Raw genomic sequence first — 18,148 nt, forward strand, 5'->3', positions numbered from 1 at the left:
CTCTCAGTAGTAAGAAATAGCATCACACTGAGGAAAGGGTAAGAGGCCTCCTCTAGGTGTTGGATAGCCTGGCAGGTAGGTCTCCATTGTGGAGAAGATGTGTCAGCTACGCTGGAATCACCTAACCAATGTCTATTCATTCTGATTGTATGCTCACTAGAGAATATTCTAATAATTTGATTTTCCCAGTAGATCTGCCTACCAGAAAAAAAATGGGCTGGTCAGGCCAAACCAAAAATGGTGGTCCACTTAGCTAGATTGACAATATTTCTCACTGCAAATTAACATATAAATTTTCTGGTTTATATGCTTTAGTGACACAGATACATAACTACGTGGTATAAACGCATTGGGAGTGCATTATATATTTTACATACTCAAATATTTGATAATGTGATTTTAAATAGGCATTCACAGATAGCAACAGGGTAAAATTTTTTTGGAAAGATTTTATTTATTAATTTGACAGAGAGAGAGAGAGATCACAAGTAGGCAAGAAGCAGGCAAAGAGTAAGAAGAAAGCAGGCTCCCTGCTGAGCAGATCCCAGGACCCTGAGACCATGACCTGAACCAAAGGCAGAGGCTTAGCCCACTAAGCCACCCAGGCACCCTGCAACATGGTAAATTAAAATATCACCTGGTGCATTCAACTCTTTTTGAATTTTTCTTTAATCATTGACTGGAAAAATGAATTTTTGTTTTTATTTCTCAAATGATTTTTCCAAGTTAAATGAATTCACATTTCTTTATCAGCAGAATTTGCCCTGCTGTTAAGAGGGAGGAGGTGGAGGAAACACCTGTCTATTGACAGTCTACTATTTTTTGGTCTCCTTACATATATTATGTCATTTGTTTTGCACAATAACCCTCAGGTTAAAAGGGTATTCTCCTCATTTATAAAAATAGGTTTAGGCATGTTTAGTAAGACTGGCCCTGGGTCACACAACTAGTAAATTGCAGGATTAAGATTTAAATTTAAAGAGGCTAGAAGACTCTTTTATTTTTTCTGATTTATTACTGACACATTGTAGCCTCAAGCTCTAACATAATGTATAATCTCATATGTTACTGAAAATATATATATATTTTTAAGATTTTATCTTTATTTCACAGAGAGAGATCAAAAGTAGGCAGAGAGGCAGGCAGAGAAAGAGGGAGAGGGGGAAGCAGGCTCCCCGTTGAGCAGGGAGCCCGATGTGGGGCTCGATCCCAGAACCCTGGGATCATGAACTGAGCTGAAGGCAGAGGCTTAACCCACTGAGCCACCCAGATGCCCCATTACTGAAAATCTTAATTTGCCCTAACCAAGTCTTAAGTGGTATTTGAATGAGCCAGATTGGGATAGGTCATGATTCAAGTCTGGTAGATCCCTGGGTTTGTGGAAGGATGGGCTTTAGAGATAGGGGAATCAGAGCAGAGACATGAGGCGTCACATAAATTTAAAACCTACATTCTTTGTGAGGTAGTGAGGAGGCACAGGAAAGTGAGTAGAAAATATGGGTGTTACAAAGGAGCAAACTGAGTGTAGCTTTCAAAGAATAGATTTGGTTGCAGAGAAACTAACAGTTGCATTCATCCATGTAGGCAATCAGCAGAGGGCATAAGGGCAGGATCAGCTGCATATTCTTATCTGAAGTATGTTTAAAACTTACTTGATGTGGGGTACCTGGGTGGCTCAGTGGGTTAAAGGCTCTGCGTTTGGCTCAGGTCATGATCCCAGGATCCGGGGATTGAGCCCCGAATCGGGCTCTCTGCTCAGCAGGGAGCCTGCTTCCTCCTCCTCTCTCTCTCTCTCTCTCTCTCTCTCTCTCTCTCTCTCTGCCTGCCTCTCTGCCTATTTGTGATCTCTGTCTGTCAAAAGAAAAGAAAATAAAATCTTAAAAAAAAAAACAAAACCAACTTACTTGATGCTTAACATTAAGCTAACCTCATTCAGAACTAGAAAAGGAGGCCATCAAATTGCCGGTTAAACTGTTTTCTCTAAGAATGATTTTGTTTATTTGATAATATGACTAGGTATAGAGTTTCAGGTTCAAAGGTTTTTCACTAAATATTTTGTTCATATGTTTCTTCACAAGCACTATGCTGATGAAAAGTCTGTTTTTAATTGTCCTGAAAGGAATCCATCTTTTCTTTAAAGTGGCATCAGGATTCTCCTCTTTAACTTGATGCTTTTAAGATTTCACCATCTTTTCTCTGTGTCTATAATTTTGCATGGCCCTTGCTGGCCCTTTGTGAGGTTTCATGTCTTTGTGCAGTTCTGGAAAACTCTAGGCAATTATCCCCTGAAATATTTCTTCTACTATGCTCTGTCTAAATCTAGTAAAGGATGTCATGCCTGGCAAGGTAACTTAATGACGGGTCTGAGTTTGAGTGCTCCCCATTCCCCTTGTTGCCACGAGCCCTCAAGGACAGTGTCCTATTTCTCTGTAATCAGTGCCCATACCCATCTTTCCTGACTGGAGGCAGATACTGCTGTTTGTCTTGCAAGGAGAAAGGGGAGGAAAGAGATATGCAAGGGTTGACCTGCCCGGCTCCTCCCTTTGTGGTACTCCAACTAGTCACCCTGCCAGTTGCTTCTTGGTCTAGCTCCTGTTCCTGGATTTATTTCATCATCTCTATGCATGGAACATTAGTGTGGCTGGTCTTACCTCCTAGGTCAGAACTTTCCCAAGGGAATCCTGATCTGTGAGCTCTCTCATACCTGTTTGTATTTTTTAAAGATCAATTACTCTTTTCGTAGTTAAGTTCTTCTTTTTCTGTTGGTGATGGTTATAAATTTTATTTTACTGTTTTTTGACTCTAGTTGACACACAATGTTACAATAACTTCGGGTACATATATATATGACTTAGTGACCTGATAAGTTTGCACATTTTGCTGTGTTCACCATAAGTACACTACCATGTCCTATTACATCACTATTACAGTATCATTGACTATATTCCTTATGCTATCGGCCTTTCATTCCTATGACTTATGTTTGTTTGTTTGTTTTATAATGGCTGCATTTATTTTTAAAATACATTTTCCTTCATTTCTATGAATTTAGTGTAGGAGGGAGATTACCTTAAATGTTTGCCATTTTGAAACCGGAAGTCTGTCCTCCACCCTTTTCTCATTAATGTGTGTGTTTTGTGTAATGTGGTTAAATAATTATTCACGGAATTGTCTGAAAAAAAATCACAATCTTTAAAAAAATATATTTCATTGTATTCCATTTTTATTTCTTACAAACTTACCTCAGTCCTTATTCCCCATCTTTGTCCATTTTCTCCTAAAACATACACATGCACATCATACACTAAGCATAAGCATATACATATATCACATGTAGATTTAACTAGAACTTGACATATAATTCTTCACTAAGTAATGATGGAGAGGTAATGAAGGCAACAAGAAGGTATGGTTGATACATTACAACAATTGATTTTTAACCTTATTAGCGATGATTGTAAAACAAAGATGGGTGAAACATTCATTTAGATTTTAACTTATTTATTTAGAGCTTGATAATATCATTTCTTTTATGTTTCCTAATGTCTAAACATTAGGGTTTAAGGGAAGGAATATTTTCTTCATGCAAAAGAACAGTACTGAGAGGCAAAGTTTTTATTTTCAAAAATAGTATTTTGAAAGTTTTTAATAGAATGAACATTATTAAAGCACTTCTTTTTAACTGTAGATATTTGGCATGGGGAGTTTAGCTGCATTCAACTATGTTGATTTGCTCCTGCATTTGTGAAATTTATTTCTCAGTTCCTGTCAGTACTTAAATATCAAGGGTAAATCAGAAATAAACTCTGTATATGCATGTATTTTGAGTTTTTATTAAGTGAATCTTTTTGACTGGAAGAGGCTTATTTTAAAAAATGACTAGTATTTGTACAATGCCTATCCTTATAGTTATTATTCTACACCCACATAAGTATATTGCTGTAGTGCAGCTCTAATTCTTTAACCACTCCAAGTAATGAAAAATGAAAACTTTCATCATTTCATTGACTGTCTTAAATCCTTAAGTGTATCGTGCCTTAAACAGAACATCTACTACTGGTAAGAAAAAATGAACTTTTTAAGATTTGATATCAAGAACTGACAAACAATATGGAATATGGAGAATAAACATAGGAAGTTCCATGAAAAAATTCTTAGGGACTTATATTTTTTGTGTTTTGAATATTTTGATAAATGGCCTAAGGAAAGGTCTTCAGTTCTCTGATTTATAGAAGGGACCACACTCACTGTTATCATGGGTCCATGAGCATCTATAGAAAGTCCTGTTTGATGGGACTTTTACCTTTTTCTTACATTCAAATCTGAGTTCAGTCATGATTCTCTTTTACTTAGACCTCTTACTCTGATCCCCCATGGTTCTCGGGAATGCTACCCTGCTGCATCATTGGTCCTTTCTCCATTCATACTTGTTCCTTTAACTAGTTTCATATTTGTTCCTTATCCTCAGAGAGAGATTCTAAAATTTTGAATCATTGGTCAGACATATTTTTGTCCTCACCATACCCCCAAAACAACCTATGCCTCACAGATTTACTGCTGTGCCTCCTCATTGGCTTTGAACAACTGGAAACCAGAGGACATAAGAATCTATTAATGATGTCTATACAGGTCAGCCTCCCAGGACAGAGTGTAAGGTGGAGAAAGGTAGAGAGAGGACAGTGGATTCAGAACGGAAAAGAAAGGCACACCACAGGCAGAGAACTATAATAAAATACCTCACTGAGAGAGCAGAAAGGGAAGAAAGTGATCTCTTGTTAAAAGCATGTACTATAAAATCCTTAAGAAATCTAATTCCATTGTCTAGACACTATATAATATTGTAGGATTAATTTTCTAGTCTATTCATAGATAGAGATTAGATAGATATTTTAAAAATTGTGTTTGACTCTCCAAATACATTCCACCTTATTCTCCGTTGAAAAGCAGCACTCTCGTTTGGGAAATTGAGCTTAGCTTAATGAGTGAGCCTAACTGGTCTAAAGAGACGGAGGGGAGGGGAGAGGATAAGGCTCCGCCTTACAAGTTTGCCTTCTGTGTCTTTCATTGAAGGTCACAGATCTACTCAAGACAAATCACTCTGTGTGATTCTCTCCCTCCTTTGGTAACTTCTGGCCTAGGGGAAATAGCTCAACTGCTACAAAACCCTGGGTTCCTGCATTCTACCTTATACTTCCAACACCCACTCCTTAGTAAATAGTCCCTTTGTAAACAGTTCCTCCTGAAGTTAACTTATTTAGTTGTGCCATCAATTTCTTTTTGGGACCCTGATTGAAGAATAGTGAAACTCATCCTCTAACCCAAGACTGGTATTTTGAAACTCTCATATTGAGTTTGACTCAACTGTACTGGAGAAGATTGTACAGAAAGCTTAGAATTGAAGAACACTTACCTCAGGACATTGTGAAGGTCAAATAGACATGACTTGGTTTAATTTCCATTTGGGAAAGAGGTGGGTGTCTTTGGTGAGACAATTATGTGTGGTGAGAATATTTTTGGAGAATATTCTAGGCAACCGAAGAGTACATTGTAATGAACATCCACTGTGGTTCTATTTTTTGCCAATAATTTTAATTTTCTATGCATAAAGTAATCTGAATTAGGACCATTGCCAATTCAGTAGCACTATTTTATTAGCACAAAGGAGTATAAATAGGACATAAGTTAACCTGTCTATGTATGAAATAAAAAACATGAGTGAGATCTTGGCGAACCACTTCAAATTAAAGGCAAATAACGGGAAGTGGCACCAAGTGTAGTCAAATTTAGTAGAGCACTGATTGCACTGATTTTTGCAATGTTTATGGTTTAACGATTTTTAAAAAAATCATGATGTGGTTTTTGATATAACTATTTATTGAAGTGACTATTCATATATGAACTATTGCCTCTTTTCACAATTTCTCTACCCATATTAGGGGTCTTTCATACAGATAGGAATGCTATAACTAAAAGAAATTATTTTCCATTCTCTTCAAATAATCCTAATCCTAATCTGGTAATACAATATCCTTTGTGAGAAAATAGCATCCAGTCAAGGGAAAATTGGTTAACACGACATATCAAGTTAAAAAATAAAAACAAATAAAAACCTAAATGGGACCTTTTCAAAACCTACTTTTCCCTACAATAGCCAGTTTCTTTGGCGGTCACTAGTTTCTGACACTTCTGAATGTTGGGCATGAATATGCTGGGAAAACAGTCATGACAAAACTCTTGCCACTGAACCCTGTCTTTGCCTGGAGCTCAGGGAGGAGGAGCTTTGCATAGCCTTCTACAGGAGGTGGCAGAATTGTTCCAGCTTCAGGGTATAGTAACCTTTTCTTAGATGAAGGGTGGTGTAAAAGCAAAATGGAGTCTTCTATGTCAAGCAGGGCGCTGTGTCAAGCAATGATGCAAACAGTTAAAGGTACTGCAGCTATGAGATATGCCTGGACCAGCATCGGCTGACACCCTGGAACTGGTAACAAGCAGAACCAGAGGAGTTCTGCCAGGGCCCAAGACCGATTAAATTCCCTTAGGAAGGGGATGATTTGGGCAGCAAACTGTCAAACTCTTCAGATATGAGCTCTCTCTATGTCTGACCACTTGAAAAAGGCAACTGACATCAAAGGCTCTGTCTGATTGATCTCCGAACAAAACCAAGATCCTTCACGGCTTGAAAATAAGAAGCAGTAGGTCCGGAACTGACTCAGACTGGACCGAGGTCTCGTCTCAGCTCCGTGTTCACAGACTGACTTCATGTTTGGTTTGTTAACTTCCAAGGCCCTTCTTGTTTGTTGTGTAATTTGTCTCGTGTCCTGTTCTGTGTGCTTTGTAAGAAGCCAAGTTTAATCACATGGTGAAATGTCACTGAGTTTGGAATCTTGAGACTGCTTTATACTTGTGATTAACTTTGCTTTTCGATTGAATAAAGTTGGCCTTGTGGACAGACACGACTCTTGTGTGTGCCTTCAGAGTGTGCTCACGATAGGTGGAAAAGAGAAAATATCATGTAAACTTTCTGGATTCACAAGAAAGAGTTGCTATCTTGATGTCAAATCTTAAATTTAGATAAAATAATTTTTAACATATAGTTGCTATTTTATTACAGTGGTTATTCAGTGAAAGGGCAGTTTCCCTTCAAAAAAGATACTGATATTAGAACCAGCGTGTCCTTAATGGATTCACTGCTAAAGAACTTCATGCATTTGACAGTATAAGAAGATTGCATCATACGCTTTGGAGATGCAAAGGTACAGGTATGCAATGGAGTACAATACAGGCATTCAAAATGATGCTGTAGAATTGAATTTATTGAATTTTTTGACACATGTGACATATGTTCACCATACATCTTAAAGTAGTAAAAAGACTAAGCTGCAGGGTGTCAGGAGAGTTTTGACAGCAAGTAACAAAACATCCAATTCAAAATGAATTAAAAGTGATACATTTTTAAATGAAATAAAATGAAATATTTTAAAATTTATTTATTTATTTAAATTTCATTTAAAATACTTTAAATGAAATTTTTAGTTTAAAATGAAATAAAATTGATACAGTGAATTAAAAGTGATACATTGGTTTTTATAATAATAGTTATTAGATGTATTAATTCAATTCATCTAGCTCAGGTGTAGGGCATGACTCAGGGTTAGCTGATTCAGTGACCCAACAATGTTATCAAGGAACCAGGTGGTTTCTGTTTGCTCTGTCATCAAAATATGCTTCATCCTATAGCTGGTTCCCCAAATAATTGTAAGATAGATTCTAGGTACAATTAAGCATGACTACTTGTTTCCTCATTCACATTCAGATAGAGAAATAGAGAATGGCTTTCATTTGTTGTAAAGACTGAAGAGAAGGAACTTTTCTAGAAGTCTCTAGCAACTATTTCCTCATTTATCATTGGGAGAATTGCATCATTTGCTGGTTTCTGAATTTATAGCTGGCAAAGGGAATGTTATTCTCTTTAGACCAGTCAGGCTCACTCACCATTTCCCAAACCAGACTGCTGCCATCCAGTAGAGAATAAGGTAGAACGTGTTTACAGAGTCAAATACAACTTTAAAAATATCTACCTAATTTCTATCTGAGTAGACTAGAAAATTAACCTTACAATATTATGGTGCCTGGGCAATGGAATTATATTTCTTTTAGATTTTAAAAAATTACCTATTGCTATCTGCAAGTAGTTTTAAAAATAATACTACAAAATGGTGGTTGGTATCTGGGTGATGAAATTAGGTTTCTTGTACATTTTCTTCCTTTTGCTTACCTGCATATAACATTATTCTATAACTAAGCACACATTGTTTTTGTCTCTTTAAATTTTTAGTACAAAAGCTTTCAAGTCATAAAAAGAATAAAGGGAATAGTATAATGAAGCCTCAAGTATCCATTGCCCAGTTACAACATGATCAATTTGTGCCAAATCTTTTTATGCATTTTTTGGTAATAGTTTATTTTAAAAAGTCAATACTAGTTAAAAAATAAAAAGTTAAGATCTAGTCCTACTTAACATTTTCCCTAATCTGTAGAATTCACCTTTATGCAAATCAGTAAAATTAAGCTAAGGACAGCCCAATATTGTTCTCATAAGTTGCTTAAGATCCTTCTCAAGGGGTGCCTGGGTCGCTCAGCCAGTTGATTCTGACTCCTGGTTTTGGCTCAGATCATGTTCCTGCATCATGGGATTGAGCCCCATGTTGAGCCCCCAGGGGAGACCTACATCAGGTTCCTCACTCAGCCTGGAATCTGTATAGGATTCTTTTTTCTCTCTCCCTCTGCTTCTACCCCCATTCACACCTTTTTTCTATAAAACAGATAAAAAAAAGAAAATCTTAAAAAAAAATTCCTCTTGAATTGTGTTCAGTGAATTCGAAAATTTGGTTTTGTTCAGCTTCTTACCCTACTTATACTTCTCAGAAATTTGTACTGCTCCTAATATCAGGGGGAAAAGCACATACCTCTAGGAACTTGGGCATACCAATGAAGTAGCTCACTGAAAGTTATTTTGAAAGCTCATTTTTATTTATTTATTTTTAAAGATCATATTTATTTATTTGACAGGGAGAGAAATCACAAGTAGGCAGAGAGGTAGGCAGAGAGAGAGGGAAGCAGGTTCCCTGCTGAGCAGAAAGTCTGATGCAGGGCTTGATCCCAGGACCCTGAGATCATGACCTCAGCCAAAGGCAGAGGCTTTAACCCACTGAGCCATCTAGGTGCCCCACCTCATTTTTATTTTTAAAATATGTGAAAATTTGCATTTAACTCCATGTTTAGTAGAAATGGAATGTTTTAAATTACTCACCATTGAATAAATCTTTCATTGTAGGAAGTTGGCCCACATTGGTCTTACGGCTTCCTGTCCTCTGAGGCACCCTGACAAATACTCCTGTGAAAACAAGGTCCCCTATTTAAGAAGCACAGCCTACGGTTCTCCTCATTTAGAACTCTGATTCTGCCATTTGGTTTTGTTTCCTTGACTTTGAAACTTAATTATCTTTAAGAACATTGGCTCAAATTCGGTTCTGTTATTTTTCTACCACAGACCTCCTCAGCTAGTGTGTCCTACTCTTAGGAACTAATCCTCAGTTGCCAGTCCTACTGATCCTTGTCCTGGCCAGGCCTGATCTAGTACCCCGCAGGAGGATCTCAGACCTCCAAAACAACAAGCATGCAGACACTCATTATTTAATAGATTTTTATTGAGTGCCAACGATGGGTCTGGCACTTGGGCAGGCCTTAGGAATACTATAGCTAAAAAGAAGGACACAATTCTGTCTTTAAGGAGCCTACACTGTCATGAAGGACACACATGGACAGAAAATTATAAAACAGGCTAAGAAATGCAACATTATGTGAAGTCCTGTGTCTTACAAAGCAGAGAGCAGAGTCCCTTACATGGCTCAGGAATGCATTCCAAGAATGTGAAGTAGTATAATGATAGGAAAGACAAGGAAGGAGTGGCCTGGTGGTAATTTTCTATATTTGAATGAAAACTTAGTCCTGTTCAACCATGCAGAATGGTTTCTTGGAAGTAAGGGGATTGTTCAAAAAACACTCAGTATAGGCACTTATTTCCAGGGTTGCTTGTTACATTGATCCATCAAGAAGGGATCAGCATAAAGAGTTTGATTACTTAGGGGGGTGGATTAGAAAAAAAAATGTATTTCTTTCAGATTGAGCTTTTTTCGTGAACATCTTACAAATGTATTGTGTATTCTATTCAAGTCTCAGTATTTTTGCTTATGTTGCTGCTTCTTCCTGGAATGAACTTTCTTTGTTATCCTGATGAAATCTTAATTATTTGTGAGTTCTTGTCCTTCTGTAAAATCTCTGCCAAGCAGAATCAATTACCCCATTGTCTTTCTTCCCTTAGCCCTTTGTTTCCATACTACTCGAGGAGAATCTACATCTGCCTCTACTACTTGACTTCCTGCTTGTGGAAAGCGACTAATTAGTCCATCTTCTTTTTTTTTTCTTTTTTTTTTTTTTAAATAATTTTTTATTTTTTATAAACATATATTTTTATCCCCAGGGGTACAGGTCTGTGAATCACCAGGTTTACACACTTCACAGCACTCACCAAAGCACATACCCTCCCCAATGTCCATAATCCCACCCCCTTCACCCAAACCCCCTCCCCCCGGCAACCCTCAGTTTGTTTTGTGAGATTAAGAGTCACTTATGGTTTGTCTCCCTCCGGAGGGAGACAAACCATAATTAATCCATCTTCTAACCTCAGAACTCAGTATAGCACTTAAATACAATAGATATTTTAACAAATATATGAGTTAAATGTATTCAAATTTAATTTATTTTCATAGCTAACTGATTATTTTGATTACTTTATTATTAAAATATATACTATCTCAATATTCAGAAAATTTAGGTTTATTTTCCCTCTTTTTTTCCTCAATAAAAGAATGAGGTAATGGTGGTGACATTAGCAATCATTTTGAAATTGTCTTGATTAGGTGAATATGATATGAGACTCATTTCCTCTTGAGTAATTCAGTAACAAACACATCCAACCATTGTGAACTCCTTTAAGGTGGAGAGAGAGAGATAGGCCTCATCCACTGACAGCTGATCAGGGCTGAGTAATGGACCTGAATAAGAAAACCGATGAAGAAAGTTTCTGTGCTCTTCTACAGATATATTGATTTGTACCTCAAGTTACTTAAACAAAAGACTGTTTGATGTCTAGACTTTTTCTTTTCCAACTTTAGCCCTCCTTTCTTTTCCATTTCAGGTATATCTCAGACATAAAAATGTTATAAGGTGACTCTTGATACTGGATATTCTCCCTTAAATATTTTCAGACCATGAATAAATGGCATATCCATTCTGATAGCCTGTTTGGGGTTACATTTTTAATAATTTATATCCTATACTTCCAGATATTTCACACATAGGACAGGATCTCATTATCAATTGTATATTTTGTTTCAACTTTATTAGGCCCAAACAAAGATTCACCAATAGACAGAAAAACACATTACTGTAATATATTGGGATTTGGGTTGGTAACAGGAAGCTGTGGCTTCCAGAGATCCAAATAGCCTTGTTTGTGATGTTAGAAGGAAACCAAAAGAGTTGTTCACTTAGGTCCAGTTTTAAACAAGCAGAACAACATATTTTACAATAATATTTCTGGTTACTCTGTAAATGCTTTCAGGTGAGTCAGCTGTTCAAGGCATTATGTTAGATGCTTTGAGGAATAAAAGACGAAAAAAAAAAACATATTTCCTTAAAAGAGACTGCAATAGAAGTTAGCCTTTTCCATCATTACAGTTAAATTCATCTTGTAACTGCCAAACAGAGACATATGTGCCAAACACAACTTGCTAGAACTTATTTAAATAGTCATTGTTAGGTTCTGAAGTTCAGTTTATTTTTTTTTAAAGATTTTATTTATTTATTCATAGAGAGAGAGAGAGCACAAACAGGGCGAGTAGCTGGCAGAGGGAGCCTAATGCAGAATTGGATCCCAGGACCCTGGAATTATAACCTGAGCTGGAGGCAGATGCTTAACCCACTGAGCCACCCCAGCTATCCCTCTGCAGTTCAATTTCAACTAATTCAGTACAACTTAAGTTTATTTAATTTGGACACTTTTGGTATTAGAAGATGTCTTTTAGGGGAGGGCACATGTTATAATAAGCACTGGGTATTATATAAGACTGACAAATCACAGACCTGCACCCCTGAAACAAATAATACATTATACTTGAATTAGTTGAATTTAAATTTAAAAAGTTTAAAAAGATGTATTTTACATTGTCATTCACCAAGTATATAAAAGCATAAAAAAATGCACTACTAAATTATGGTAGTTAACAATGAATGCAGCCTATAACCTAGTTCTAGACTGACTGGGCTCAAACTCCAGCTTAGACAATTATCAGTAGTCACCTAGGTTGAGTTACATAAGTCCTGGCAAAACAACAACAACAACTACAGCAAAAGTGGGACTATATCAAACTAAAACTCTTCCAAGCAAAGGAAATCATCAATAGAGTCAAATGGCAACTTATGAAATAGGAGAAAATATTTGTAAACCACTTATCTGATATTGGGTTCTTCAAAATATATAAAGAACTCCTATAACTCAAGCAAAAACACTAATAACTCAATTTTTTAAATGGGCTAAGAATTTGAATAGACATTTCTCCAAAGAAGATATCCAAATGACCGAAAAACACAAAACAAAACTCTGTATCTCTATCAGGGAAATGCAAATCCAAACCAGAATGTGATATGACCTCACACCTGTCAGGATGGCTATTGCTAATAAAAAGAAAAAGTATTGGTGAGAATGTGGAACAATTGGAACTCTTGCACACTGTTGGTGGAAGTGCAAAATGGTGTAATTGCTACTACAAAATATAGTATGGGGGCTCCTCAAAAAATTAAAAGTATAGCTACCACATCCACGTGATCTAGCATCCCATTTTTGGGTATTTAACCAGAAGAATTGAAATTAAGATGTTGAAGTGATATTAGTACTCTCATATTCACTGCAACATTATTCACAATAGCAAAGACATGAAACCAGACTAAATGTCCATGAACAGATGACTGGACAAAGAAAATATGGCATATAAGCAGCATTTTTCACAGAACTGAGCAAATAATACTAACATTCCTATATAACCACAAAAGATCCCAAATATTCAAAGCAATCTTGAGGAAGAGTGAAGCAGGTGATGTCAAAATTCTAGATTTCAAGATATAATGCAAAGCTACACAGTAATACAAAAAATAAGACACTGGCCCAAAATAGACATATAGTTCAATGGGACAGAATAGAGAACTCAGAAATAAATCCACATATATATGGTCAACTGATCTATGACAAAGACATAAGAATATACAATGGAGGGCACCTGGGTGGCTCAGTGGGTTAAAGCCGCTGCCTTCGGCTCAGGTCATGATCCCAGGGTCCTGGGATCGAGTCCCACATCGGGGTCTCTGCTCAGCAGGGAGCCTGCTTCTTCCTCTCTCTCTCTCTGCTTGCCTCTCTGCCTACTTGTGATCTCTGCCTGTCAAATAAATAAATAAAATCTTTAAAAAAAAAAAAAGAATATACAATGGAGAAAAGATAGTCCCTTCAACAAATGGTGCTGGGAAAACTGGACAGCTACATGCAAAAGAATGAAACTGGATCAACGTTTCCTACACCATACACAAAAATAAACTCTAAATGGATTAAAGACCTAAATGTGAGACCTGAAACCTAAAAAATCCTAGAAGAGAAAGTAGGCAGTAATTTCTCTTGACAATGACATTGGTAGTAACAACATTTTTCTAGATTTATTTCTTAAGGTAAGGGAAACAAAAACAAAATTAAACTATTGGGATTATATCAGTATAAAAAGCTTTTGCACAGTGAAGGAAATCATCAACAAGACAAAAAGGAAGCCTACTGAATGGGAGAAGATATTTGCAAATGATATATACCTGATAAAGGGTTAATATCCAAAATATAAAAAGAACTTATACAACTCAGCACCAAAAAAACAAATGATTTGATTAAAAAATGGGCAGAGGACCTGAATAGACATTTCACCAAAGAAGACATACAGATAGCCAATAGACATATGGAAAAATGCTCAACATTACTGGTCACCAGAGAATGGAAATCAAAACCAAATGAAACATCACTTTATACCTGTCAAAATGGCTAGAATCAAAAACATAAGAAATAGCAAAGGTTGGCAATTATGTAGAGAATTTTACTAAAAGAGTAGATTTCACATGAACTGTTCTTACCACAATAAAATAAAAATTAACAAAAATTACATAAATCCCTGTATTGTAGCTCCCTTGTCTGCAAAATGGAGTGAAAAACAATCTGAGGGTTTTGAAGGGGCAGGGGGTGGGAGGTTGGGGGAACCAAGTGGTGGGTATTAGAGAGGGCACGGATTGCATGGAGCACTGGGTGTGGTCCAAAAACAATGAATACTGTTACGCTGAAAAGAAATTTAAAATAATAATAATGGCTACTTTACAGACTTGTTGTGAAGATTAAAACATATATGAAGTGTCTTGAAGAGGACATGGCACAGGCAAATATTCTATATTACCTATTACTATTTTTACTTGAACGTAAGAACCAGCTATCTAATTGTACCAGTAGTCTCCTATTGTGACGTAAAGAGATTGGATACAAAGAAATGCTCAATAAATCATGCATTCAACAACTTTTTGAATTCTCATCATGTTTCAGATGGTATTTAGTGTCCCAGGGATAGAGTTAAAGTGAAAAATATAAAGTTTTTAGTCTTAAGGGCTTTCATTCTAATGGAGGAAACTGAAAATAATTTTAACTATTAGTAAATACTTCGAAGAAAAAGAAGGCAGTCTAAAGGATAGAGAGTGATGGGGATTATTAGTGGGATAGACTGTTTTGGATGTAATGGCCCCTAAAGAAATGATTTTTGAGCTTAGACTTGAGTGAAGTGATAGAGTAACTGCTGGGCAAACCAATGAGAATTCTAGAAAGTGGAATCAGCAAATGTAAAGACAATGAAGCAGAATTGAATTCAGGGGTTAAGAGCAAACAGGAGCAACATTTAGTATTTAGAGATAAGATGGGAGTAGCTAAAATAATTTTGGATTAATAGCAGATAAATTTAATGGATCAAAAGAAATGATGGAGCATCATGATTAAAAAATACTCCAGGAAAAAAAGAACCATATGATCTTATCAATAGATGCAGAAAAAGCACTTGACAAAATACAGCATCAATTCTTGATTAAAAACCCTCAACAAAGTTGGGATAGAGGCACCTACCTCAACACCATAAAGGCAGTATACCTAGGACTCACAGCTAATATCTTCACTGGGGAAAACCTAAGACTCTTTCCTCTGTGGTCAGGAACAAGACAAGGATGTCCATTCTCACTGTTACTATTTAACAAAGTCCTGGAAGTCACTTGCAGAAGAATGAAACTAGACAGCCACATGTAAAAGAATGAAACTGGACCACTTTCTTACAATATATACAAAAATAAATTCAGAATGGATGAAAACTTGAATGTGAGAGAAGAGACCATCAAAATCCTAGAAGAGAATACAGGCAGAAACCTCTTTGACCTTGGCCATAGCAACTTCTTACTAGAAACATTATCAGAGGCAAGGGAAACAAAAGCAAAAATTCAAACTGTTAGGACTCATCAAGATAAAAAGCTTCTGCATAGCAAAGGAAACAATCAATAAAACTAAAAGGCAGCCTATGGAATGGGAGAAGATATTTGCAAATGACATATCTGATAAAGGGTTGGTATCCAAAATCTACAAAGAACTTATCAAACTGAACACCCAAAAGACAAACAGCTTAGTTAACAAATGGACAGAAGATATAGACACATTTCCAAAAAAGACTTCTAGATAAGTAATAGACACATGAAAAGATACTCAAAATCACTCATCAACAGAGAAATACACATCAAAACTGCAATGATATATGATCTCACACCTCTCAGGATGACTAAAATTAACAACACAAGAAACAATAGGTGTTGGTGAGGATGTAGAGAAAGGGAAACACTCTTACACTGTTGGTGGAAATGAAAACTGGTGCAACCACTCTGGAGAAGAGTATGGGGTTTCCTCAAAATGTTTAAAACTGAACTACCCTATGATCCAGCAATTTCACTACTAGTTATGTACTCAAAGAATACAAAAATACAGATTCAAAGGGATACATACACCTGATATTTATAGCAGCATTATTAACAATAGCCAAACTAGGGAGAGAGCCCAAATGCTCTTGGACTTATGGACTGATGAATGGGTAAAGAAGACATGGTAGATATATATAATGGAAAATTAGTCATCAAAAAGAATGAAATCTTGCTATTTGCAATGATATGGATAGATTTTGAGTATAATATGTTAAGTGAAATAAGGCAGTCAGAGAAAGAAAAATACCATATGCTCTCACTCACATATAGAATTTAAGAAAGAAAACAGATGAACATATGGGAAGTGGGGAGAGAAAAGAGGAGAGGGAAAAGCCAAAGAGACTCTTAATGACAGAGATCAAACTGAGGGTTGATGGAGGGAGGTGGACAGGGAATGGGCTAGATGGGCAATGGATATTAAGGAGGGCACTTGTGATGAGCACTGGGTGTTCTATATAAGTGATGAATCACTGAATTCTACTCCTGAAACCAATTTTGCACTGTTAACTACCTAATCTTTATAAATATATATATATATATATATATATATATATATACTGTGTACTTATAAAAAATAAAATAAATAAATAAAAAATACTCCAGGAAGTATAAAATCTTATGGAAATTAGGGACAATAATTAGATATATTTGTAAGAAAGTGTTCAGGATATTGAATAGAACTTTTTCAGTTGTTCATAACTAAAAAGTAGATCTGAGTAGCACCCTCCCTATGAGAATCTCTGAAGAGATGCCAAAAATTGGGACCACACACTGTCCCCCACCAAAGATAAGCACACAGTGAGGTGAAGTAACTTGTCCTCCTAACAACACCCAGTGTCCAGCTGTCAATATGTATAAAGAGAAAACTAGGGAAAAGAGTATGAAAGACAGCAAACTCCTGGAGAGCACAGTGTTCATAGGAAAAGGTTATATCTCTTCCTCAGAGAAAAAGAGAGATTATTTTTTCTTACTGAAGCTAAATAATGGAAGCCCACTGGGAGAATCATGTGTAAAGATCGTGTGTGTGTGCATGTGTGAGTGTGTGTGTGTGTGTGTGCACGCAAGAGCATGCAAGAGGAAAAATTGACCTCTCCTTCCTCAGTTGGATGGATGATAAGCTACAGAACACACAAATGTACTTGGAGCTGCTACGGCAGAGTCCTGTGGGTAAGCGTCTTCTTGGAGAAGTTAAGTACTTGCCACCTCAAGTTGGGGAGCCACTTGTGAACCAAACATGGGTGTTCATTTTTAGTCATAGATTTTTAAAGAAGAGCTCACTAGAGTAGCTCACACTAACAGAATAGGAAGGGATGCAGTCTAGAATTTGTTACTGACAGGGAATTAATAGCCTACTCTAACAAACCCTAGTATTTCGTGATTCTTTAAGGTTCGGAAAGTGATCTCAATGGTTCCCATGGCTATACACAGAGCAACATGAAGAAAAGGAAAAAGGGAAGATAGTTTCTAAGTTAAGGAAAAATCCAGCTAGAGAAAGAGTTAGGGGAAGAACTGGTGTCAGAGCCCAAAGTGGATTGATTCTCCCTGATGAATTCCTCAATGACTGAGAGAGCTAGGGTAAAGCTAATTCCACCCAAAGAAAACAAAGCTCATCACCAGCACAGACCTCTCAGCAGTAGAATCGATTAGCCATAGACAAAACTGGATTAAACCACAGAAAGACCTGGGACACCACTGCATACCAAAACATGCTTGATTATGTAAGTTTTTACCCCTATCTTCCCTCTCTGACCCCCAGACTGGAGCTGAGTAGGGAGGAGAGAGGAACCAGACCCTCCCAACTTCTCTACTCCAAGCAATCAGCATCACAGTTCAAGCTTATGTTGAGGGGAAAAAGAAGGTAATCTTATTTACATCAGATTCACAATTGAAGTTTTAAACTAGACAAAAATTTTAATAACTGAAATTAGTAGAAAATGATGTAATGTGCCAA

This window comes from Mustela lutreola, chromosome 1, assembly GCF_030435805.1.
Source record: "Mustela lutreola isolate mMusLut2 chromosome 1, mMusLut2.pri, whole genome shotgun sequence".
In the NCBI taxonomy this organism is placed as follows: domain Eukaryota; kingdom Metazoa; phylum Chordata; class Mammalia; order Carnivora; family Mustelidae; genus Mustela; species Mustela lutreola.